We start from the raw sequence: 25,943 nt of genomic DNA on the forward strand, positions 1-25,943 counted from the left end.
AATCAGTAGGGAATATACTGTGAACCATATCAATCTAGGTACAATCATATTTTCTGGTTTTGCCTATATGAGGTTAATGTAAAGGCTGAGACTTGATATGTTTTATTAAACCAATTTTTAGAGTTTGAGACAAAAGCTTTCATTCATTAATTCATCATCTTTATTTGATGCCCCCATTCCTACTCTTACAAAAAAGTACACAAGAAGAAGGAGATTACTGAAGGATATTAGTAATAATATTCTATCAGATGTTTGGAATGGAATATGTGTGCTTGTATGTATGTGTATATACCAATACAGAGTGAGAGAGAAGTTCAGGACCCTTAACAAACATTAGAGTCAAACCTAAATTCTTCTAATAGCAATGACAAGCAAGCAAAAGGTTATTATATTCTTGAAAATTTCAGTGGAGAAGTCAGCAAGTTTAGAATAACTACAATTATAATTTATTAAATTTATATGCTATTAAATAAGCAAGTAACATTTCAGACCAGAGTGCACAATGGGTAAGAGAAGCAATGAAGTGAAAGCATAGCCTCTGGTTTGACTTTAGAGTTGGAACAGATGCATAAATCTTCTCCATAAAGGATATTACTATATCCCCTTTTCATCAGCACTGACAGTAAATCATTAAACCTTGCTAATGTGAATTTTCTTCTGTGAGTAATTCTATGGAGGCTATTGGGGAGTGTGAAACAACTACGAAAGAGGTCCTTGAGACAGTACAATGAAATTATAATTCTGTCATTCTGTTTATTCAGATCAAGGACTCTATTTAATTATGTGCATGGCTTTGTCATGCTATTCTGAATGCTATTAGGAGTAGAAGAGAACAACTACTGAAGTACAAATAATCAGTTATGGTATTTTTCTAAATGGAAGTAAGCTTATCTGCCAAAGCAAGCTGCACTAAAAATTCAACTTAATGGATATTTCTAGCCAGCATTTCAAATGAGAGACCCTAATTCACCGTAGAGAGGCATCCAAGTTCTAACTGCAGAAGTGCATATGAGTAAAGTGTGACACCCATGAACAGTTCTGATGATTTAGACTGGATGATTTTGAAAAGTGAATAATCAGAGAATGCACAGTACTGGGTGCTTAGCATTTTAACACTGTAAATTTTAATGGCTGCCAGAAAAAATATGTTACTATTGATGCTGGAAAAATCTACTGACTGCATTGGGGGCTTTGTGAGCTTGGATTGTGTCCACTCATCTTTGCTGTTTCAGGAATTGCACAACTGCAAATAGCTGCCTACATATTTACACACCTTTACTTGCTTAGTGGGATGGGTATTGATTTCCCACATATGCTGGCTCTATTGCTTGGTGAATGGTAACATCTTCATTTTTTAGTAATTTATTTCCTGTCCTTGAATTCAGCTACAGTCCAACAGCTGCCGCAAACTCCATATGGGTTAAAGGAGAGAACAGAGAATTCAGCATAGAGAAGTGTGGGAATTAGTTTATGATTTAGTGAGGTGGGATGAAATTCACATTTGGAAAGGGGCTGGACAATTCCATTAATGTGAAAGTTGAATAAATTGGGAAGGGTAATTTATTGCTTGACATCCAATTGTGTGGGATTGATGCAGCATTTAATCTGCATTAAAATGTTCTTATATATATTATAATTAGCAATAGAAGCTAACCATAATAGTTGTTGTTTCCATAATTGTTTCAAGAATTCAAATCAAGAGCTTCCTTCAAGTCAAAACTGGTTCTGGGAGGCTCTAGTATTTTTTAGCTAAGTTTTGTAAATCAAACATTAAGAAATCTAGCCTAAAGGTAGTGGGTTTTAGAGCCAAAACCTCTTCTTGAATTAGCAAGTTTTGTGTGTAGATGCCAAGTTTATATTTTATTTACTGTGCTAACTAATCAACAATTGCCTGTCAGGACTTCCGGGTGGCAAGGCTCCATTGACGGCAGCCATTTTGGCTGTCAGCCCTGTTGTTTCCATAGAGCCGCCAAAAACAGCGACGATCAGCTGTTTGGCAGCTTGGAAGCCCGCTCCTCAGGAGAAGAGGAGGGGGTGAGTGCCCAGGCAGGGGTAGAGCTCCCCCAGACCGCCAGAGTTGAAACTCTGGTGGTTGAAGGGTTGAGCCCCCCCCGAAGCCTGAGTTTGCTCCGGACTCCGGGACGCCTCTGCTCCAAGGCTTTGGAGCAGAGCAGGATGCTGCAACCATCCCTGCCAGCGAGAGTGGACTTTTGATTACTTGGATTCAGGCAGAGTTGTGCAGGAGAACGCTGTCAGAGCAAGTATATAAACTTTAACTCAGTAGACTTTGTGGAGACTTTTAAAAGTGAAAGTACGCAACAGAATTAAGTGGGTGAAAATGGCTGCCAAATCATCTAAAGTTACTAGAAGCACGTGGGCTTCGCCAGTTCAGCAATCTTCATTACAGGCTTTAATGCCCCCCCGGCACCTGCACCCGCACCAGCCTTGATAATAAAAGATCTGCAGGATGTTTTGCAAGAGGCTTTGAAAAAACAATCTCAGCAATTAGCTGAACTTATTGAGGAGAAGAACAAAGAAATAAGGGCAGACATCTTACTTGCACTTCAAGGCATGGCTGTTTGTATTGAATGTTTGGATGAGAGAGTGGAAGAACTTAGCCAAAATAATATGAAATTAGATGCCAAAATGACGGATGTTGAAATGGTGATAGAAAAAATTGATGACGATTTATTATTGGTTCAGCATAGAGAGATGGAGTTCGCTGTGAGAATTAGAGGGATGAAGGAAGACCCTAAGGAAAGTAGTTTCAGAAGCCCTTGAACAGGTTCTGGGGCGCTCAGCAGAAGATATTATGGTGGATATAGATAAAATATTTCATGTTAATTCCTGGATTGCAAGACAAAGGAAACTACCTAGAGATGTGGTGGTTTATTTTACAAAGAGAGCAATTAGAAATGAGGTTAGTCAAGCCTTTTATAATAGTAAATTTGCAGTTGCAGAGCAAGAAGTTTTAATTTTAAAAGAGATCCCTCCAAGAATTCTAAGGAGGAGGAAAGAATTTGCTTTTTTGGCAGAAGAATTAAGAAGACGGGATATCCAGTTTAGATGGGAGATCCCAGTAGGTATGGTGGTGATGCATGCAGGCATGAGATATCGTCTTCTCACAGTTTTACAGGCATGTGATTTCTATGCCAATATTTTGAAGGCAGTCCCCATACCACTGCTGGAACCCAAAAGGAAGAATGGTGAAGGAGAGCATCAACCACAAAGTGAGGGTACACAAGGTGCTGAAGGAGTTATGCAGTTGAAAGATGGAGAATTCCAGAAAGTTACAGGAGTGGATCAGATTTCAGTATCAATGGAGGAGGTCAGAGACCAGAGAATGACACGTGCTGCAGCTAGACAAATGAGACAAGAGCAAGAACAGCAGAGAGTTATGACTGCATCTCAAAAACTTACTTACAGTGAAGCAGTGGGAGGAGCGAGGCCAAAGAGAGTGCAGGTGATTTTGGAAGAGGCACTCCAAAAGCTTCAGGTCACAAAAGATGGTGACAAAGCTTCTAACCTGGAATGTTAATGGTTTAAATTCACCACATAAGAGAAAGAAAGTATTTCAATATCTAAAGCAATTTAAAAACGATGTTATTTGCTTACAGGAAACACATATTCGAGCGGCTGATCAAAAGTACTTGGTAAACTTTAGGTTGGGCACACCGTTTATTGCTTCTGCGCCTGATAAGAAAAATGGAGTTGTTATTTATGTTAAAAATACTTTAACAGCGAGTTTAATTGAAGCAGACAAACAAGGAAGATATGTTATAATTGAATTATTATTGGAAGGCAAGAAAACGCTTTTGGTTGGATTATACGCTCCTAATCAACAGCAAGGAGATTTTTACATTTTATTACACAGCAAGATTATTCAGTGGGATTATAAATCTTGTATTTTTATGGGAGATTGGAACGGCGTCTTGGATGTACAAATGGACAAGGGAGGTCTTTTCAAAAGCACGCCAAGTCATGCTAAACTGCCTAAATCTTTTTTTGAGATGAAGGATGACTTGGAATTGAGAGATGTTTGGAGAGAGAGGAACTTGCAAGAAAAAGACTACTTTTTTTCTCCAACAGACATCAATCTTTCTCCAGGATCGATTTTGTATTAATTACTAATGATTTTCTTCCTAGGATTAAGAAGATCAATATTTGTCCAAGAACTATATCTGATTATAGTCCAGTATGGTTGGAGATAGAAAAAGATAATTGAGATAGACGGTCTTGGCGTTTAAATGAAAATTTGTTTAGGTACCAGGAAAATGTGGAAGAGTGTAAAAAACAGATGAAAGAATTTTTTAAAATTAATACGCATAAAGGTACTTCTATTGAGATGGTTTGGGATGCAAGTAAAGCTTATATGAGAGGTGTATTAATATATTTGAACAATAAACATAGACATAAATTGGAATTTAAGAGGAAAGAATTAGAGGATGAAATTAAGGAAAAAGAAAAGGCTTTAATTCTGAATCCATCTGATGGGAAGATCAAAGAGGTAATTACTTTATTAAGGGGTCAGTTTGACATGTTAATGGCAGATCAAGTGGCAACTAACTTACGGTATGTTAGACATAACATTTTTTGTAATGCTAATAAACCGGGTAGATGGTTAGCTTACTTGTTAAGGAAGAAGCAAAGAGCTTGTAATATAGATAGAATAGAACATAAGGGTAAAGTAGTGTATCAGCAGAATCTTATTAAAAAGACTTTTGTTGATTTTTATTCTAAGTTGTATGCTAGAGATAAGATTAGAGATGTAGATATAGATGAATATTTGATGAAAGCCAATATTCCTGTTCTTACGCAAGAACAAAAGAAGGGATGAACCAATTGATAACTGATGAAGAAATCTTTCTAGCAATTAAACAATTAAAAGTGGGTAAAGCGCCGGGAACTGACGGTTTGACTGCCGTTTATTATAAAAATTTACAGTTAGAACTGCTGGAACCTTTAAGGGAATTGTTTAAGACAATTTAATTGGGAGGAGGGGTCCCTCCATCATGGAAAACTGCCTTTATTTCGTTGATCCTGAAGGAAGACCAGGATATCACCCAAGCTAAAAATTACAGACCAATATCGCTTTTAAAAACAGATTATAAGGTATTTGCAAAAATCTTAGCCAACAGATTAATGAAGGTAATGCAACAAGTGATTCATAGTGATCAAACTGGATTTATAAGTGGTAGACAAATGAAGAATAATGTGAGACACATTGTAGATCTATTGGAATTTTTGGATAGAAATAATCAGATCCCCGCAGCCCTGATCTTTTTGGATGCTGAAAAAGCCTTTGATCAATTGGATTGGCAATTTTTGATGAAAGTATTAGAGAAAATGGAATTTGGGGAAAAAATTTTACAACCTATTAGGGCAATATATCAGAAGCAAACAGCCCGTATAATAGTAAATAATAGTTTGACAGAATCATGCAATATTGAAAAGGGCACAAGACAGGGGTGTCCACTGTCACCTTTATTGTTTGTTTTAACATTGGAAATATTACTGATTAAAATACAAGATTCAAATAAAATTAGGGGAATTCAAATAAGAGATCAGTATTATAGATTGAGGGCGTTTGCGGACGACCTGGTTATTACAGTAACTCAGCCGGAGTATTCAGTTGTAGAATTGATGGAGATAATAATGTTATATGGGAAAGTTTCTGGATTTAAGATAAATACACAAAAAACTAAAATATTGTCTAAGAATATGACTGTACCACAAAAGGCTGTTCTAGAAGAGCTAACAGGATTTGAAATAGTTAAAAAGATTAAATATTTGGGGATATATCTGTCAGCCTCAAATTATATAAAAAGTTATATAAAAATAATTATGAACTGTTATGGGGAAAAATACAAAAGGAATTAGATGGTTGGAAAAAATTACAATTGTCTTTATTGGGAAGAATTGCAGCAGTGAAGATGAATGTTTTGCCAAATTTTTTGTTTTTGTTTCAAATGATACCTATACTTAAAAAGGATTTAAATCTGGAGGAATGGCAAAAAGGAATTAATATTTTTTTCTGGGCAGGGAAAAAGCCACGAGTTAAATTTAAGATAATGCAAGATACGCGTGAAAGAGGTGGTCTTAAAATGCCTAATTTCAAATTATATTATGAGGCTGCTGCTTTGTCATCGATAAGTGACTGGTTTAACTTAACACAAGAGATATTATTAAATCTTGAAGGTCATGATTTGTTATTTGGTTGGCATGTATATTTATTGTATGATAAGAAGGTAGATAATGTGTTTAGGATTCATATTTTAAGGCTTGCTCTGTTGCGAGTTTGGAAAAAGTATAGACATAAGTTAAATTATAAGATACCAATTTGGGCAATGCCTAAGCATGCAATAGAAAATATAAATGTGGGATTTAAACAGGATGAGACTACATATAAGGAAATCTTAAGTCTAGAAAGAAATGTGTGGCAATTAAAGCCATATAATATTTTAAAAGAAGAAAAGATTGTACAAACTTGGTTTCAGTATGGGCAATTACAGGCAAGATGGAAAGAGGACCAGAAAACTGGCTTTTCGATGACTGATGAAAATTTGGTAAAACAAATTAGAGATCAAGGTCAAGCACATATTAAAAGGATATATAATGCTTTGATAGAAATTGACTCAGAAACGGAACTTGTTAAAGATTGTATGATAAAGTGGGCCCAGAATTTCCAAGAAGTTATAACAATGGATATTTGGGAAAGGATCTGGGTTAGAAATGTAAAATTTACGCAGGCCCAAAATTTAAGAGAGAACTTTTACAAAATGTTTTATAGGTGGCACATAGACCCTAAAAAATTAGCAAGTATGTATCCGAACTGCCAGCCCAAATGTTGGAGGTGTGGCTGTGAGGATGCAATGTATTTTCATATATGGTGGACTTGTAAAAAGGTTAAAGCTTTTTGGATTAAAATTTGGTGGAATATGCAAAAGATATTTAAGAAAAGGATAAATTTTTCTCCGCAATTGTTTTTATTGGGTATTATTACAGATACTACTGTTATAGATACAAAGTTGATGTTGAATTTAATTACGGCAGCAAGACTTTTAGTAGCGCAATATTGGAAGAAGGAAGAACTGCCGACTATAGAAGAGTGGACTTTGAAAGTTTCTAACTTGGCGGAAATGGCAAAGATTTCAGCATAATTGAAAGATCAATCGCAACAGAGATATATTGTGGAATGGAGAAGCTGGATTGAATATATTCAGAATAAATATGGGACTAAAAAGTTTCATTTAGCATTTGAATAAGTAGTGGATTTTTATGACATATAATTAGTTAGTTATTTCATTAATATTATGACTATGGAGAGTTAAAGTGTGATAGAATTTAATGTTTTATTTTTGTTGTTAACATATTTTAGATTATGCTTGTTTGTATTATTATACCCTGTATTCAGCTCTGGGAAGTCGGGGAGGGGGGAGGGGAGGGGAGGGTTGGGGAGAGGGGAGGGGGAGGAGGGGGGTTTTTTGTATTCAAAAATGTATTGTAAAACTTTTCAATTAAAAAAAATTGCCTGTCCTCTTTTTTAAAAATGGAGTGCTTGTTGAGTAGTTCAATTCTTCAGAATAGAGGAGCATCTGATGAATGATTTTATCCACTATGGAAATAGAAGGAAGGGAGGATACACAAATGAAGGTGAATATATGTGTCCCAGGATCATATTGCAGGATTCAATTTTGGTCGGTCTCCAGGACCAGAGGTTTTGTCTTCCAAGCTTTCAGACTCATGCTGAAGCCCATCTTCAGGGAACTTCTCTCTAGCAAAATGTGTGCTGTTCTGCCTATGATATTTATAGTGCCTGGATAGAGGATACAGCATGGCAAGGAATGGTGGGGTTGCAATGGCGACCATCTCCATAGTAGGGAAAGTGGTTTCAGGACTAAAAGGGAATAGGGTCTGCTATACTCTCCTTGATGGACAGCTGTGTGATTGGTACAGAGTTCTGAAGGGCTGGTGTGTGTGGAAATCAGCTGCCTGGGCTTGATAGATTGGTTGATATAGGTAAAGAAAGAAGTTAACAGAAAGCACTAGCTTTTCAAATCTAAAAAGTTCAGCTGGACAAAGTCACCACCAGCTGCTTTGCCATATAGTTTAAGGAGTTTGATGTGATAATTGGTGTTTGGGTAGAAAGTGGTCTTGCAAATTATATGGTATGCTAACTGTGACTGAAGCCTGTTTGAATTCCTAACACCAAAGGCTTGCCTAGACATTGAATTGATTACAGTAGGTTTCATGAGCATAATTTTCTAACACAATGGATTATTTAGGCAACAATACTAGCTCATTGCTAGCTAGGCTAGCAACTGTTCTGGACCACCTACCACGGCAGTACTCACCTGTGCATGCTCTCAATTCATTCTGAGTGTAGTTGATGGATGGTGCATAAGGGCATATAACCCAAGCAATGTGAACAGCTACAGTACTTCAAAGACATGTTTCCCAATGGAGGTGATGGATTTTAGCATCTGATATTAACAGCTCCTTAGGGGTCCCATAAGTGAATTATCTTTCTTGGTCAAAAAGAATTGAGCTACTGTATATGAAAACCTTAGCTCATATTTGATGGCTAAAAGTCAATCTCCAACCTCCTATTATTATATCTTTATCCTTGGTAGGGCATGGTCCAACAAGGAGGAGTTTGTCAAACACAAATTTAATACATTAAAATATAGAAAAGGGGATTTGTCATCAAGTCCTCTTCTTGCATTAAAATAATCAACTATAATCAAATTGAATTAGGAAACGTAAAGGCCAAATCTAATATAAAATCCTAGGAAGCATTGGTCTGAGAAATCAGCCTGTTTTGGCTGATAGGACCAATTCCTTCATCAAGCAGCTTTGAAGCTCTCCCCTTGTTTGAATCTTTAGAAAAACAAAGTAGCCCATGTATTTCACCTGTTCCTAATGCTGAATAACTACACATATAAACAATGTACAACATTAGCTATAGAGACCTTTAAGCTATGTTATAATGCAGGGGTCTTCAAACTTGGCCCTTTTATGACTTGTGGACTTCAACTCCCAGAATTCCTCAGCCAGCATGCCTGGCTAAGGAATTCTGGGAGTTGAAGTCCAGAAGTCATAAAAGGGCCAGGTTTGAAGACCCCTGTTATAATGGATTTAGAAATAGTGCACATTCCAGGTACAGTTTGTATTTCTAGTCAAGCATGGGAAAGATTTGCCCAAGCAAAGATTGAACAGGTGAGCCATTTTCATTGAGCCATTTTCATCGATGCCATGACATCTTAACACAAAATTCCACATAGAAATTCTGCATACAGAGAATCAATTGCTTTACAATTCATTCATAATGCCTTCTTATATGTATCATCAATCATCATCATCATCATCATCATTATCATCATCATCATTTTAGCCATTGTATGTCCACTGCAGGATAAAGGCTTCTTCTGCATGTTTCCATCCAATATGGTCCTGAGCTTTCTTTTGCCAACTGGGCCTGCAATACTTGCTGATGTCGTCAATCCATCTTGTTTTAGATCTCTTTTATGGATGCATTTTATCAAATGAGATCCATTCTAATGAATGCTTTAGGTGACCAGCCCATTTCCATTTCAATTCTTTTACTCTCTTGATGATATTGTATACTTTTGTTTGTTCTCTAAGTCATGTGCAGGTCTTTCTATCTTGTCTTTAATGCCGAGGATGTATCTTTCCATCGCTCTTTGCTCTTAGATGTATACCTGATATATCTATGCTAATTAATATATAACTAATTCTTATTCTGAAACACCTCAGGTATGATACTGTTTCTAGTGGAGAAATTTAACAGGTCTGTAAGATAATTTTCTTTTAATAGATGTAATTATTATGTTACTGATTTGTATACTACTTTCACTGATTAATTCATATACAATTGTGCCAAAATCATTGGTCTAGTACAGGGGTAGGCAACCTCGGCTCTTTTATGACTCATGGACTTCAACTCCCAGAATTCCTGAGTCAGCTGACTCAGGAATTCTGGGAGTTGAAGTCCATGAGTCATAAAAGAGCCGAGGTTGCCTACCCCTGGTCTAGTAGAAAAAATTCTTTCCAATTGTGCAGGCCAAAAATTCATGTTTACTTAATATTCAATCTTAAGAAAAGTCTTGATGAATTCAGTTTTGTTTCCATCCTTTTGTTCATATAGTAGATACTATTTTGCTACAGTTGGAATTTTCTTTTTTAACATAGTCTGCATTTTTGTTGTTAAGAGATCACTGTAAATCTTTGTAATCAATGCACAGTGTTTAAACAGCATGAATAATTTTTGACTGACTGAAAACCTGTTCAAGCAATTCAGTGCAGTCAGCAGAAATAATTGAGGGAGCCCCTCTCAAGAGACACCTAGTCTCCTGAGTATTCTGGCAGTTTTATTGTCACATTATTGTACTATGTGGTCTTAAACAAACTACTGGTAGGAGCTTCTTCCAACAATATAGACACCCACAGTTTGTTTAATTGCCTATGCTTATCTTTCCATGATATTTTCAACCTTGGTAACTTATTCTCATCTCTCACTCCAGTACTTCCTTCTGTTACCGCTTCCCTTCTTCTCTAAAACTGCTTTTAGAAAAACTTCACTGCTGCAAGTTCTCCAGGGCTTGATGTCACTCACTTTATACACTTTCTGTTTCTGAAAAATAAATTGTTACACATTAATTTATTTTATTGAATTTATATACCACCCTTTCCCGAAGGAAATGATGGCAAGGTAATTATATTTCAAATGAATGAATAGGTTACATGCTCAACTACAGACATTTATATTTTGTAAATCCAGAACAAGAATATTTTAGCCAAATGCTCTTTATGTAAATTTCAGTTTTTATCTATAAGAATAGTAGTTTAGTTTTTCAGATCTGTTTACTATGAAAGTCGATCAGCTTTTGGAATAATTACTGCTTTTATTTTTATAAACTTTAAGACAAAATCTCTGCTTCTCCCCTCAGCGTGTAAGCTAATCAGAATTGAAAAGCATATATGTATACGTACATGCATAATTTATATACAGTATATGCTGATTATGAACTGAACAGCACAAAAGCATACTGTTTTATGAGCTCCCTAATATAGCATGCAACATACCTAATCATGCAAAACTTAAGAAGTGTAAACAATAATACAAAATATTTCTTCCAGAAAAGTCATTTCCAAAAACTGATGCTGATGTCCTCTTTCTTCATGCTTTGGTCTAGGAATTAATTTTTGTCTAATGTTTTGAAACAGCCGCATGAAATTTCTCCTTTCATTCAATGGGAAAGAAGAATCCAAAAAAATAAATGGAGAGCTTATAATGATTAAACAGAAATAAAATGTCCCCCAAAAATCTAATCATGTAGGCCAGAATGTCAGATGATAAGATCAGTTCCAAATAGATATTGAAAATTTTCTACCTTTTTATACTGTCTTTTTATACTAAGAAAGTATAAACAGTAACACCTACAAATGGCTTGGTAGCACATTTTACCAGGGACTTGATCATAACTTTAGACAGGATATTCTCTGCCACCCTCTGATATTTTAGGAAATACAACTTTTATTGATTAGCCCTTGGGCCATATCAAAGTACAAAGTTCCAGCAACAAACCGTCACCAAAACTAGATAAAAGCAATCCGAAATGGAATTTGATAAAATACAATTTAAAATGGAATTAAAATACAATTTAAGTTAAAATAGTAATAAAATGCAAATTTAAGATATAGATAAAATATGGAAACATTATATTTCGGAGTCGCCCTTACAATCTACCCCAATCAGTCCCACATATGCAGATCTTAACTGGATCATTTTGTTCAAATACTGTGCTACATTGGATGTTATTTTCAAGTTCTGGCCGGACATAAGGTAAGTTATTTTGATATGGGGATCCCAATGGGTCATTCGTTTGGTATATAGACCAAGATACCTGTCTCTCACCCTCTTATACAAACAACAGTCAAATAGGATGTGAGCCAGGTCCTCTACCTCTGCCGCTCCGCAAATGCAGAGACGCTCATTGTACGGTATAGCATGAAATCTCCCATATCTGACCATTGTGTCAAGCTGTTCAAATCTTGCTCTCGTAAATATATCCCTAAGATGTTTTGGGAGTTGTGACTTCAAATAACTGTCCACTTGAAAAGTACATTTGTATTTACTCAGCCATTTCAAGTTACCCACCTTACTAAGGATAGCTATATCAGTTTGTGCTTCTATATCCTTAATTCTTTGGGCAACTCTTTTTTTAGATTGTTCTCCTGTTACGCAAGAAACAGGAAGGCCACAGCTTCTTACAAAATTTGTTAGTTTGGTGATCCAGGAGATTTGTGATTGTAGTTTTATTTGCTCTAGTAGGCATAATTTGGGGAGTCTATCAGTCTCCATTTCATTAACTTTGCACCAGTAGTTATAAGCTCTAATTTTTGATAATGCCTGAATTGTATGAATTCCCAATTCAGCTCTAACTGCTTCAGCAGATGTTCTTGGATCTACACCCAAAATGCATCTCAGATGCTGGGACTGTGTTCGTTCTAAAGCTGTGGTTGAATAAAGACCCCAAATTTCTGCTCCATACAAGAGCATTGTCGTAACCTTAGCCTTATAAACTTTGAGTAGTGGAGCTAGGGACCCTGGGTAACTATGATTCTTTAGTTTGAGCAATAAATTCAAACGGGCTTTTGCTCTAAATGTACTTCGTTGATGATGGCAGGCCCAAGATCCAGTCTTGGAAAAAGTTACTCCCAAATATACAAAGGTATTAACCTGTTCAATTGGTTCACCGTCTAATTGCCACTTATGTCTCTGATGGTTTCTTCCAAACACCATTATTTTCGATTTGGATTTGCTAATAATTAGGGAGTTATCCTGGCAATAAGAGCTGAATCTTCTTAATAGCCTACGTAATCCTACTTGTGAGTATGATAATAAAATCATATCATCAGCATAAAGCAAGCTGTTACAGTAAGTATTTAGGATCATTGGCATGTGTACCATGGTATCCTTCATTAACCCTGGCAAATCATTGATGTATAAATTAAATAATAATGGGGCCAGGATACACCCTTGCCTTATCCCTTTATTTGTGTGAATCCTATTAGTCAGGGCCCCATTAACCCCATACCGCACCCTCAAACAGGTACTTGTGTAAAGGGCTTTAATCAAAGCCAGAAGTCTGGGTTCTATTTTAAGAGATGTCAATTTACTCCATAGTACGTCTCTATTTACCATATCAAATGCTGCTGTAAGGTCTATAAAAGCAGCAAACAGGGGTCTCCTCTTATAGGCATATTTGGCAATCAGATGGTTCAAAACAAAGCAGTTATCAATAGTAGATCTGTTCTGTCTAAAACCTGCTTGTTCTTCTGTGAGGATGTTGTTTTCCTCTACCCAGATTTCAATTCTGTTCAAAAGGTACCTAGCATATATTTTTGCTACAATGTCAATCAGGCTGATGGGCCTATAATTACTAGGATCCTTTTTATTCCCTTTTTTATATATAGGGACAACTATTGCCATCTTCCACCCGTCTGGTATATGGCAGGTGTTATTTATGTGTGTAAAAAGACCTGCTAATACAGGGCCCCACCAGTTGGGAAATTTCTTAAATAATTCTGCTGGTAAAAAATCCTCGCCTGGGGCTTTATTGCTCTTTAAGCTTTTAATGATGGACTGTATCTCCTTTTCTGAAACTGGTGGCCAAGGGGGGAGGGTTCTCGGATTTACCAAATCACTGTTTAAAAATAATTTCTTTACTGGTTCGGTGGGGGCAAACAAGCACTGATAATAATTCTCCCAGTCCGCAGCAGAGATTGGTATGTCAAATGCAAATCTCCGTTCCTTCAGAATACCTGCTACTGAGTGCCAAAATAATACTGAATTATGACTTCTGGCAGCCAACTCAAGTTCTGACCAGATTGAAATGGCAAAACGTTTTTTCTTTAATGTTATAGTTTTTTTATATTCCCTTCTTGTGTGCAGCATCTTAGCTTGTATATGGGCAGTAGGATTCCTCTGGGCAAGCCTCATGGCTGCCTTCAATTTCTTTTTCTGTCGCTGGCAATCAGGATCAAACCAGCGAGGTCTACCCACTTGGGCTCTTTTTGTAGTAGGTTTAGCTGTTAGGTGTTTCTTCAGTATGTTACACAGATTGGAGAATGCATTGAAGGCTGACATCCAGTCAGTAGTAGATGACTGTATTGTTCTAGCCCACTTAGTAGCATTCTCTGTTTTAAGGCATTCTAATATTGCCTTAGTATCAACTTTGGCCCAAATTAACCTTTTATTTTGGGTCACCTCTACCTTTTTGGTGAGCCATCTATCAGCCATGTTATATGGTCTTAAATCTGAGCGGCCTCGCAATGTCACACTTACAGGCTGATGGTCGCTATTGTCGCTAAGGTGTACTGTGACCTCTGAGAAGAGGTCAGCCTTATCTCTAGACACACAAAAGAGATCCAGTACACTACTTGAATTGGCTGAGTGGTATGTATAAGGGTATGTATAATTCTTGTCCTTACCTCCCAAAATTTGGAGATTACCCTTAAAAATTAAGGAGACTAGGAGCAGGCCAGCGGCATTACTTTTACAGTCTCTTGAGAGCCACTGAGGATGGTTATCAAAGAACTCCCCTGGGATTCCCTTCTTCTGGGCAAGCTCATACAGAGAGGGACCCAGTCTAGCGTTCAGATCTCCTAATAATACCACTATGGACTGAGGGTACAATATAGATAAATCTTCTAAGATAACTTACAAGCCCATCCAATATTCAAAATTATAGTGCTGGGATGTGCTTGGAGGAATGTACACATTTACCAATATTAACTCAAACTGGTCATATTCAAATTTGACAGCTAGAAAGTTCGGATACTTATCATCGTTATATAATTTCTCTCCCTGCCATTGCAACTCTTCCTTTATAAGAATGCATAGCCCACCAGAGGGTCTCCCTTTGTTCTTTGTTTTTAGGGCTGGGGAGGCCCATCCCTGAAAGCCTGGCAATTGTACTGGTTCATCCACTTCGGTTAGCCAGGTTTCTTGAAAGGCTATTACGTCAAATCTAGAAAGAAAGCTCATTAGTCCACTATCAACCATCCTTTTCCAGCCAGCTATGTTCCAAGTCATCAACTGTATGGGGTTCTCAGAAGCAACGTGGTCTGACTTGGTTGATTGGCTAGATGGTGGAAATGCCAGATGTCAACTTGACAATGGAGCTGGGTCAATATCATCTAAGCTTCCCATATAAACACAGTTGTTGTGAGGTTCGATATTTCTCCTCGTGGGTTGCAGAACTTGTTGTTGCTCCTCTATATCTCGGTTGCCAGTGTGCCTCTGCTCTTGCTCCAAGGATGATTTTTTTTCCAAAGAGCAGGTACTCTGGCTTAAGTCAATAAATGTAGATTTATGTCCATTTTTGGAGGGGCATGGCTGAGGGTTTATCTTGTGGAGAGATGTTGTGGGAACTTCTAAATCAAATGAGGATGGAAGCTGGATTATGTCCTTAGTGTTTGTCAGCTTAGGGGGCACTGTGTGATGAAGCCCTTTGTCTTTCAGTTGTTTCTCAGAGGCTGGGTCAGTCAGTGCAGTTACTCCACTCTCAGCCTGTGTGACAACACCTTTTTTACTGTTGAGGTAAAGGCAGATTGTTGATTAAATATCTTGTCACAAGGTTGCGTGTTTAGTGGATCCAAATTAAATAGAGGCTTTGCTGTAGATTGGGTTGTTGTCAGTGCCTCTTTTAGGTCGTCCAATCTTTGAATGATGTTAACTTGCTCAGGTTCTGGCAATGCACTGAATAGGTCAATCAACATTTCCTCTGGCACATCCTCAGCAGTTCCTGCAGCTGTGGGTAACACAGTTCGTATATTGCTTCTTTGCTTTCTCAGGGTCAGTTCAGTTGCAGCAGCCTCAGGCTTAGTAGTGTGAAGGCTGTTGCAGCCTAGATTTAAAGCGACAGTTCCCTCTTGGTGACGCTGTTTCAGGAGTGGGCACACTTTTTCTGAGCAAAAGACCCTTATTGGAAATATAGAGAAAAAGCTCAGAAAGGGCTTCATTCTGAAGAGCATGGAGGGAATTGTGGGCTGCTTGAATGATAGGAGAATTCTCATACATTGTGTTCTTGCTGGCAGCCACTCTACATGTAGTAGATCTATCAGAGTGGATTCACAGCGGAGCAGCTGGCTCAGGGACAGCCTAATAGCTTTTCTATTGCTCCAACGCCCTCTATTTACTCTCTTGTCATAAATTTGCAAAGTAACCTGGTTAGTTTGCAGACTGTAGTTATATTGGTCATCTCTTAGACCTTTGCCTGATTGAGTGTTTTCTCTGTAGGTGTTCAAATTTTTGGGAGGAGAACAAGGTCCTTCTCTACTTTCACCTTCTGAGGTAGCCATCCCATGTCTGTCCATGGTTATCCTCCCAAGTCCTTCCACAGTATTTGGGTGGCTCCTAACAAACTCTGCAAAAGACTCTTTCAGACAATCAACCTTATCCATGACAATTGACAAGAGATTATATATTGAGTTTACAGTTTGGGCTGTAAGCAAACATTGTCTAGAGAGGAAGTCTGTCACATTTTCCCCCTTCAAATTTGCCACATCTCCCTCCTGTGTAAAAGAGGCTGTTGCCAGATTCCAAGGAGGGGAGCCATTCTCCAAGAGGGAGGAAGACAACTCCACATGCTGTCTGCTCTCCACTTCGGTTTGTAAGTCCCATTCCAATGAGTCACATAAATTAACTTTATCTGATAAGGTGCCTGCGAATGAGTTACTTACTGGAGCAGACTGTCTGTTTGTTTCAATATAATCCTCCATTTTCTGCTGCTTCAAAGGCTTGGATATACTTTCTGCTGCAGAGTGCTGTCTCTTCCTTCTTTTCCCCATTCAGGTTTGTTAAAACAGGTTTAAAAATAAGTTTAAAACTATGGTTTAAAAATTGAAATGGGTTAAAAATGGGTTTAAAAAGTTTAAAAGAGGTAGGTTAAAATACAATATTAAAAGAGGTTAAAAAGTTAAAATAAAAATAAAGTAAAATGAAATAAAACCTTTACTTTTGGAGGAGCTCTTTACAGCCTTTGCTGCCTCTCCACCATCTTGGCTCCGCCCCCAGGAAATACAATATCCCAGCACAGAGCCCTTGGGAATGGTCTGATGATATATCTGGTCAATATCTTGGAAACCTGCACATGTGATCCTTTATTAGGAATACATTTATGAGAATTTTTCTTCTAGTAGGCAGCTACTGTTCCCCTTCTCTTATCAGGTATGAGTTTATAGGAATACAGAGAATAAAAGACAAAAGTGATTAACAATACAATTATGCAATTTCCAAAGATCAAGCTCAGGTATAGAGGAATCTGCAAAGTAAAACTTGCTTAGTAATAGCTCCAGTTGACTAAACACCCTTTTTTATGGGTGCTATTTGTTTATTGTTTATTTGATCAGTTTGTATAGTTGCCAATCTTATATACATGACTCTGACCCTAACAACACAGCCACTTTGCAGACTCCATATCTATAGCCATATTACAGTATTGCCAGGCCAGATGGCAAAATGAGATCTTCAGATCCTTCCAGAAGGCCCATAAGATCAGGGCCACTCTAACCTCAGGTGAAACGATGTTCCAAAGAGCAGAAAAGGGCCATCACCTGGATCCCGTCAGATGACCATCTTTTAAAACCCACAACATGCCCCTCCTGATGGACCTAATGGGATAGGTAGAGACAAGCAGTCCCTCAAATACCCCTGCCCCATACTATATGCAAAGGGGGTAAAAAAAGGTCCTATGCATTATCTCTTTGCCAAACTTCCACAATGCTAATACAGTGTTTGGCAACAGCTCCAATGTGGCTGACAACTTCATTTATAAGACCCCTCCTTCATTTACCCTGGTTACATGACTCAGGACAGAGCTGCAATTCACAGGTTGGAAAGAATTCTAGAAGCCATTTTTTCTATTATTTTCCTATTTTGTTTTGATCTTGCTCCATTATTGTAAAGCATTCCATATAAAACATCTATGTAAACATACACACACAAACACACACACACATACAAAAAATAGATATCAGCAGATATCTAATACACAAAAGCTAATATATATGGGAATATGTCTGGATTATATTTTTTGTTAGATTTATTTCTTTTTCTTCCTGGAACTGAAGATGGCCAACATTTTTATTTACAATAAATCTCTGAGGCAAGAGATTCCCAGAGAATGTGCCTCATAGTGAAGGCTTTAAGATGAGCTTGAATCTGGATCTCACTGCTATAGTCCAGTCTCTTAACCATTACCTACATTGTTTATCACCTGTAGTTCTTTCAATAATGGTTTGCTTTAGAGCTGACTATATGGGACCCATTTCTTTTGTTATTAATCACACTTCCTATGTTTATACCACCTCTGCAACCCAATATCCTGCAGACTCCAAATATTGCAGAGAAAACTAATTAACATAATCTTCTGGCTTTGTGACCTTATGAAACTTTCTCCCTATGGAAAATCAGTAAGCACACAGAAGATCATCTTTTTTAGTGCTTTCTTTTTCCCCCAGTGCTGATACCATGTGCTACCTCTTGTTTCTGTATAAATAAATCATTTCCTTATTTTATGATAGCCTGGAAGACTATCCTGGTAGCATTTTAATTGGAGATGATTATTATATTTTAACAGATAAACAAATGGTTATCACACTGCTGATAGCAAAAATAAGCAAGGGAAATTCGAACAGTCCAAAATCCAGACAAAAATACTATTTTTGTACTGGAAATAGTCAGTTCAATATCAACTTCATGAATGTCCACACTCTAAGACAGACATGTCAAACTCATGACATCACATGATGTTGTGTAATGTATCAGGACAGTTTTGCCATTGCCGGCAATGGGGTGGGCGTGGCTTCCGCATGACGCATCCAGCCCATGGACTGGCACTCTGCTCTAAGAGAATATAAATTTGTAAAGTTTTACGTCCTTACCAGATACTGTTGATATATATATTTAAAATAGCTATATTAAATTAATTCAGCCAAAATGGTAGTTATTGTCCAATGCTGCATTATGGAATACAGTTGAAAATCATGAACAGAAATGGTATCTTTTGGAAAAAATATCGCAAAAAGAAATGATATTCATATTGTGGAATTTGGATCAAGGAAAAAATAATGTCTCATTAATTCTCTAGGATATATTCGTATGGAAATTAATTGAGTGGCAATTAAATTAACCTTCAGCAAATAAATAAACCAGTAGACATAGAAATATGAGAACGGACTCTTAAGTTTATGCAAAATCTCGAGGGAAAGAGAGAGGAAGAAGATATAAAATCATCACTTAATAAATGTTTCTTAATAAATGGCACATAACTCATAAATGTTTTTTGCTCCTTTTGAACTGGGAACATGGGTTCACTTTAGCACGTAAATCTTATTGAACATAAGCAATGGATTTCTTGGTAAACATGCATAGGATTGGGCTGTAATTGTTCTAAACATAGGAAACAAAACAGTGGGGTAAATCCTTCCTGCAAGTGACTAATGGGAAAACTAAGGGAAAAACAATTTCTTTGCACAAGAATAAGTCTTACTCCTCTTTGAAGGGTTTTTTTTCTTATTCATTGCAGAAAACTAGGCTATTTGAAACCCAGTTTGGAAAAAAAAACCATTTTAGGGCACAAAATGGATAGATTTCACACAAATGATTATTTATGCTTCTTTATTTACACAGTATGAGAATAAACCATGTTATCCAGAAGACAAATGATGCATAACAATCTAGTCCCTGCTTCCTTAAGACTTATTGAACACTATACTTAGATTTACCCAATAGTGCTGTTCAGTTTTGTCTTGCTGCTTTTATCAGAATGACAAAAGCAGCATTGCAAAGTTGCATGGCAAGATCCATCCTTTTGGGGTGAATATGGCAGTACAGGTATTGCATCATTCAAACCTTCCTTTTCTCCCTCATGATCACAGACACTGTTTATGCCATTCTTGCAGGAGCTTTGGGAATTAATATCTAATATATTTGTAGACATCCCTAAATTAAAGAGTCAGATTTGAAAAAGCTGCTTTGATGGCATATCTATAAATATATAAAGGGACTCTTCCATTATACATTTTAAAAAGACATAAACTTTGGTACATTCTTTTTTTTATTTCTACATGCTCATTTGCAAGATTTCATACAGATATATGCATGCTGTAAAAGATAAACTGACAAAGGCATATGCAGTTCAAATATATTCTAAGAAATCTTGCAAGTGAGCATGTAGAAATAAAAAATTAGAATGTACCAAAGTTCATGCCTTTATACATGTATCATAGAAGCAGAGAATATTAAAAAGTACATATGCCAAGTTTACATGTCTCTTAATGCATGGGTGTCAAACTCGCAACATCACGTGACGTGTCGCGACTTTTTTTCCATTGCTGGCAATGGGTGGGCGCTGTTTTGCCATGACGCATCTGGCCCATGGGCCTGCAGTTTGACACCCCTGTCTTAATGGGTCTGTATAATTTTAAAATATATCAAATCAAAAAGTCAGTTTATTTCTTTTATTCATAATAAGCTTACTATTAAAATAAAAAACATGTTTAAATATAATGCAAATTTTCAGTGTGCATCAACCCAAGGATATAAAAATAAGCTTCTGTTTTACATATTTAATTCATTCACAATATGAACATAGACATAACATATTTATTGATAAAATTCCCCGTATTGTTACTATTTGGAAACCACCTACACTTTCCTCGGTATCCAGAAGGACCTAAGCACATTTTTCAATTAGCTATGCTGGAATGACAAAATTGCAGTTATCTTATTTGTTTCTTCACTCAGACAAATGTTTCCATGGTGATTCTAGAAAGGAAAGATTCCAAATATAATAAATAGCAAAAGTGACTCTGCCAGGGAAAATACTGATACTCACTGAATAGAGGATTTTGTGTCTGTGCTGTGACTAATGTTCATTAATGCCTGCAATTTCATGGCAAGATGCAAACTCTTTAATGGCATACTTTCTTGCTATTACCAACAGCTATATTATGGCATTGACCTTATATTGGATTCTTTTCTGCAAAGTTTGCAGACTCAGGCACAGATACTTTTACATCTCTTAACCTCAACCTGTATTTTGCTCTGATGGTTTTTAGTTTAGTTGAGAGAGTTCACTTCATCCGTGCACATTATATGGCTGCAGACTTTCAAGACTGAGATAATCCTCCATAAACTCTGTAAAATATGGTTATTTTGCGATATGAACAATGTTCCAGGTAGTATACATTAAAATCCTCCTGGGACCCTCAAATATATCCCAGAATCTCAAGAGAAGGGAAAGATGCTGATTCAGTTATCTCTCCTCTACAGCAGTGAGTTTTCTTTTATTCCGGAAGAAGACCAGGAACTCTATTGGCAGGTTTTTATATATTTCTTACAAACTGCTGTTTAAAAGCAGTCAATCACTACTGCCCCATGTCCAGGTTATAGTTTCTCATAGAATGAGAATGCTGATAGAATCAGCTATGTATACAGAAATATTCCCCAGGCCACAGAATTGGTTGTATTGTTTGAAGATTTAAGATCATGGTCAAAATTCAATAATATTCACTGTAGAACAATTCTGATAAGATTTATATATAAAAATATGTCAGACCTATTTTTGGTCATTTTAGAGAGTTATACTATACCTTATTATGACTACTTTCAAAAATAAGGCAAGCAAATTACTTCTGTAATCTTTTAGACCATGAGTGTCAAACTCGCGACATCACGTGATGTGTCGTGATGTATCATGACTTTTTCCCCATTGCCGGCAAAGGGGTGGGCGCAGTTTTGGCATGATGCATCCGGCCCATGGGCCGGCAGTTTGACACCCCTGTTTTAAAAGGTAAAGGTAAAGGTTCCCCCGCACATGCGTGCTAGTCATTTCCGTCTCTAGGGGCCGGTGCTCATCTCCGTTTCAAAGCTGAAGAGCCAGCGCTTGTCCGAGGATGTCTCCGTGGTCACGTGGCCGGCATGACTAGACACCAAAGGCGCACGGAACGCTGTTACCTTCCCACCGGAGTGGTCCCTATTTTTCTACTTGCATTTTTACGTGCTTTCGAACTGCTAGGTTTAGACTATCTTAAATCATTGTATAAATAAATAGGATTTTTCTTACCAACTGCTGTCAGATTAGAATAAAGAATGAATATTTCAGCTTCACAGTAAATCTACAGTTATTTCTCATAAACTGTTGAAAAGTGATTATTAATCTGGTGAGTCTTTCTTTCTTAGTATTTTCTGTTTTGAAAATATTTAAGGGCAACTGAACACTTGTCACTAGGAAATAGATTTAAATTTCTCATCATTGAAATGAAATAAACAGCATTGTTATTAGACTTTCAAAGAGATGCAGTTCCATTTGCTTACACTAAAACCTGATCCAAAGAAAATGCCTTTTTTTTAAAAAAAAGCCACAACCCCAAGAAAAAATTTATCTGTATGTTAGGAACTACTATGACTTCAAATTCAAACCTACTGCAACTTCTGTTTGTTCTTTACTGTGTCTCAGTTCAATATATATATATATATATATAAATACAAGAGGCTTATATTTGAAAAAAAAAATCCATTTGGCTCTTTTTCTGCAGTTAACATCACCCTCTCTTGTTGGCATGATTTTTATAATTTTTAATAATGATGGCTGTATACATATTTATTGGATTTTTAATTGACTATTGTACACCACCCAGAGTCATTGTCTTATGAGATGGATGACTATACAAATATGATAAATGAATGAATGGATGGATGGATGAATGAGTGAATGAATGAATGAATGAATGAATGAATGAATGAATGAATGAATGAATGTATCAGACAGATAATTTTCCTCACATTTTTTCATTCTCATATTTCTCAAGTTCTACTACCAGCTTTGATTTAGTTTATTAAGAGATCCTTTGCTTTCAAATATCTTTTAAAAAATAAAACAAGTTTGGATAATTTATCTTGGTATGTAGACATTCATTTACAAGTAACTTTCGAGGGGTCAAGTGGCGTCTGGTAGCAATAGCCCTTAGACTTATAAACCACTTTACAGCCCTCTCTAAGCAGTTTACAGAGTCAGCATATTGCCCCCAACAATCTACAGTAGGTCCTCATTTTTACTAACATCGGAAGGATGGAAGGCTGAGTCAACCTTGAGTCGATAGAATCAAAGTGCTGGCAGTCGGCAGAATTAGCCTGCAATACCACATTCTAAGGGACGCGGTGGCTCAGTGGGTTGGGACACTGAGCTTGTCGATCAGAAGGTCGGCAGTTTGGCGGATCAAATCCCGAGTGCCGCGTAGCAGAGTGAGCGCCTGTTACTCGTCCCAGCTTCTGCCCACCTAGCAGTTCGAAAGCACGTAAAAAATGCAAGTAGAAAAATAGGGACCACTCCGGTGGGAAGGTAACAGCGTTCCGTGCTAGTCATGCCGGCCACATGACCACGGAGACGTCCTCGGACAAGCGCTGGCTCTTCGGCTTTGAAACGGAGATGAGCACCGGCCCCTAGAGTCGGAAACGACTAGCACGCATGTGCGGGGGAACCTTTACCTTTACCTTACAGTGGGAAGGTAACAGCATTGCGTGCGCCTTTGGCATCTAGTCATGCCAGCCATATGACCACGGAGACGTCCTTGGACAAGCACTGGCTCTTCGGCTTTGAAAAAGAGATGAGCACCAGGCCCTAGAGTCAGAAACGACTAGCACACATGTGTGGGGGAACCTTTACGTTTACCACTTTCTAACCACTATGCCACCACAGCTCCTCCAGTACCCCATAATTCAGTAAAACCCTAAGGAAATAAATCTTGATATAGACCAGGGGTCTTCAAACTTGGCCCTTTTATGACTTGTGGACTTCAACTCCCAGAATTCCTCAGCCAGGCACACTGGCTGAGGAATTCTGGGAGTTGAAGTCCACAAGTCATAAAAGGGCCAAGTTTGAAGACCCCTGGTATAGACCATCTCATTGACCTTCCTCAATAGTTGTCCTATTGCCAATAAAGAGAATTTCTGTGTTTGAGTTTCATTATTTTGTTATTTTTATTGTGCTATTTTTAAAAATGAGGAAAAAATCTATACAGTTTTTGACTTTCAAAAAGCAATTGGTATAATCTTAGCATTCAAAAATACATATAAAAATTAAATATACCATGCTGAAGAAGCATCTGTTCTTCCTCTTCCTCTTAGCATTTCCATAAAAGTCTTTTTCTCCATTGGGAAAAATGCTATTCCAACAATAGTAGTGTCTCATGCTAATACTATTGGCTGGCTCTTTGCTGTCTTCATCACCAAGTCTACAACCTGGGTAATTGCATGTAAAGCCATTATTGCTGCATTCACCACCACACAATTTGAGTAAGTATACTTATGCAAGAATGAATATATCTGCAATGAATCAGCTGATATCTTATTATGATGCATTTAATAATATTACTCCCTTTGGTCATTCTGTGGCTGAAAGAATAATATTTTCAAATAAATACACAGAATAAGAAGATTCTACACAAACAATTTCAGATGCCATTTTAAAATATGTTTTAGGTTAATAACAGTCTTCAAATTGGGAAGGAGCTTTTAATTATGCAAGTTGTGTTGAATTAAAATTATGGCAGTAGTAGGCTTGTTTGTGTATTTCAAATTTCAGATGATTTTCCTGTAAAAGAATGGCATCATAATTCTGGCAGATATTATTTTGAGCTTTTATAGACTCAAGCATATCTAATCAAATGTATATGCTTGTCATTCTCTATAGGCTCAGTCTATTGTAAATGCACTGATGAGCAAGGTTATTCAGCTGAAAAGACTGCTGTTGGCTAAGTATTGGATAATATGCTTTAAAATATTCTAACCTGGCTGGGGGGGAATTTTCAGTCTCAGCAACTTTAAGATGTGCGGGCTTCAATTCCCAGAATTCTTAAAGGTGCTGAGGCTGAGAAACATGGCTCTAATCCATTCATTATTTTCAACTTCTGCCATGATTGATCACTAATTCAGGGGCAGATACAGTTAATTTCTGGAAGAGTAGTTCTTCAACTTTTGCTCCAGTGAATTCAGTCTGAATTATCTTCTGAATTTGGCCACTCTTAGTAATAGTTTAGCGCTAAGTATTACAGCATAGGAAATGCTTCATCCAAGAATTTATGAAGATCCCAGGCAGAACTAAACCTGAACCAAAATATAATATGCTTTAAATATCTTATATTATCAGGCTCCAAGGGAATGTGGTTTAAGTATAATGAACTCCATTAAGGATTTATTTTGAGAATATATAAGATTAAAAAGGAGCTTCATAAAGGATCAGAATAACAGTAATAACAGCCTGGAATTCTATCCTGATGGGACTCAAGGTTGACTCAGTTTTCCATCTTTCCAGGTTTGTAAAATGGGGACCCAGATTGTTAGGGACAATAGACAAATAATATTTCTTCATTGTAAACTGCCCAGAGAGTGCTGGGAACTCATAGTAATGCTACCATTAATCACTGCACCACTCTATGTATGCATGTATGTAGATAAATATGTACATACAAATGAACAAATGAATGAATGAACAAATGAACAAACAAACAAATGAATGAATGAAGAAATGAATGAATTAATGAATGAATGATCAATATAAGAAATCATGCAGATTGTGTAGCAAATAGGAGATACTTACAATGGCAGGTGATAGTAGTCCATGCTGGATTTATGATGTAGTAGAAAGAAATTACAATTAGAAATTGAGTGCACTAAATAATGGTATGTCACAAGCCTCTTTGAAGTAGAAATACCTGAGAACTTGTGGGTGCTTGGAGGAGTGTGCCAGTTCTCAAAATAACAACCACAGAGACATAAATAGTGGCAAAGCACTAATATATATATAACAACGTTATATATACATATATATAACATTATGTATTCAAGATGGACA

This window comes from Vipera ursinii (assembly GCF_947247035.1).
Source record: "Vipera ursinii genome assembly, chromosome: 4".
Classification (NCBI taxonomy): domain Eukaryota; kingdom Metazoa; phylum Chordata; class Lepidosauria; order Squamata; family Viperidae; genus Vipera; species Vipera ursinii.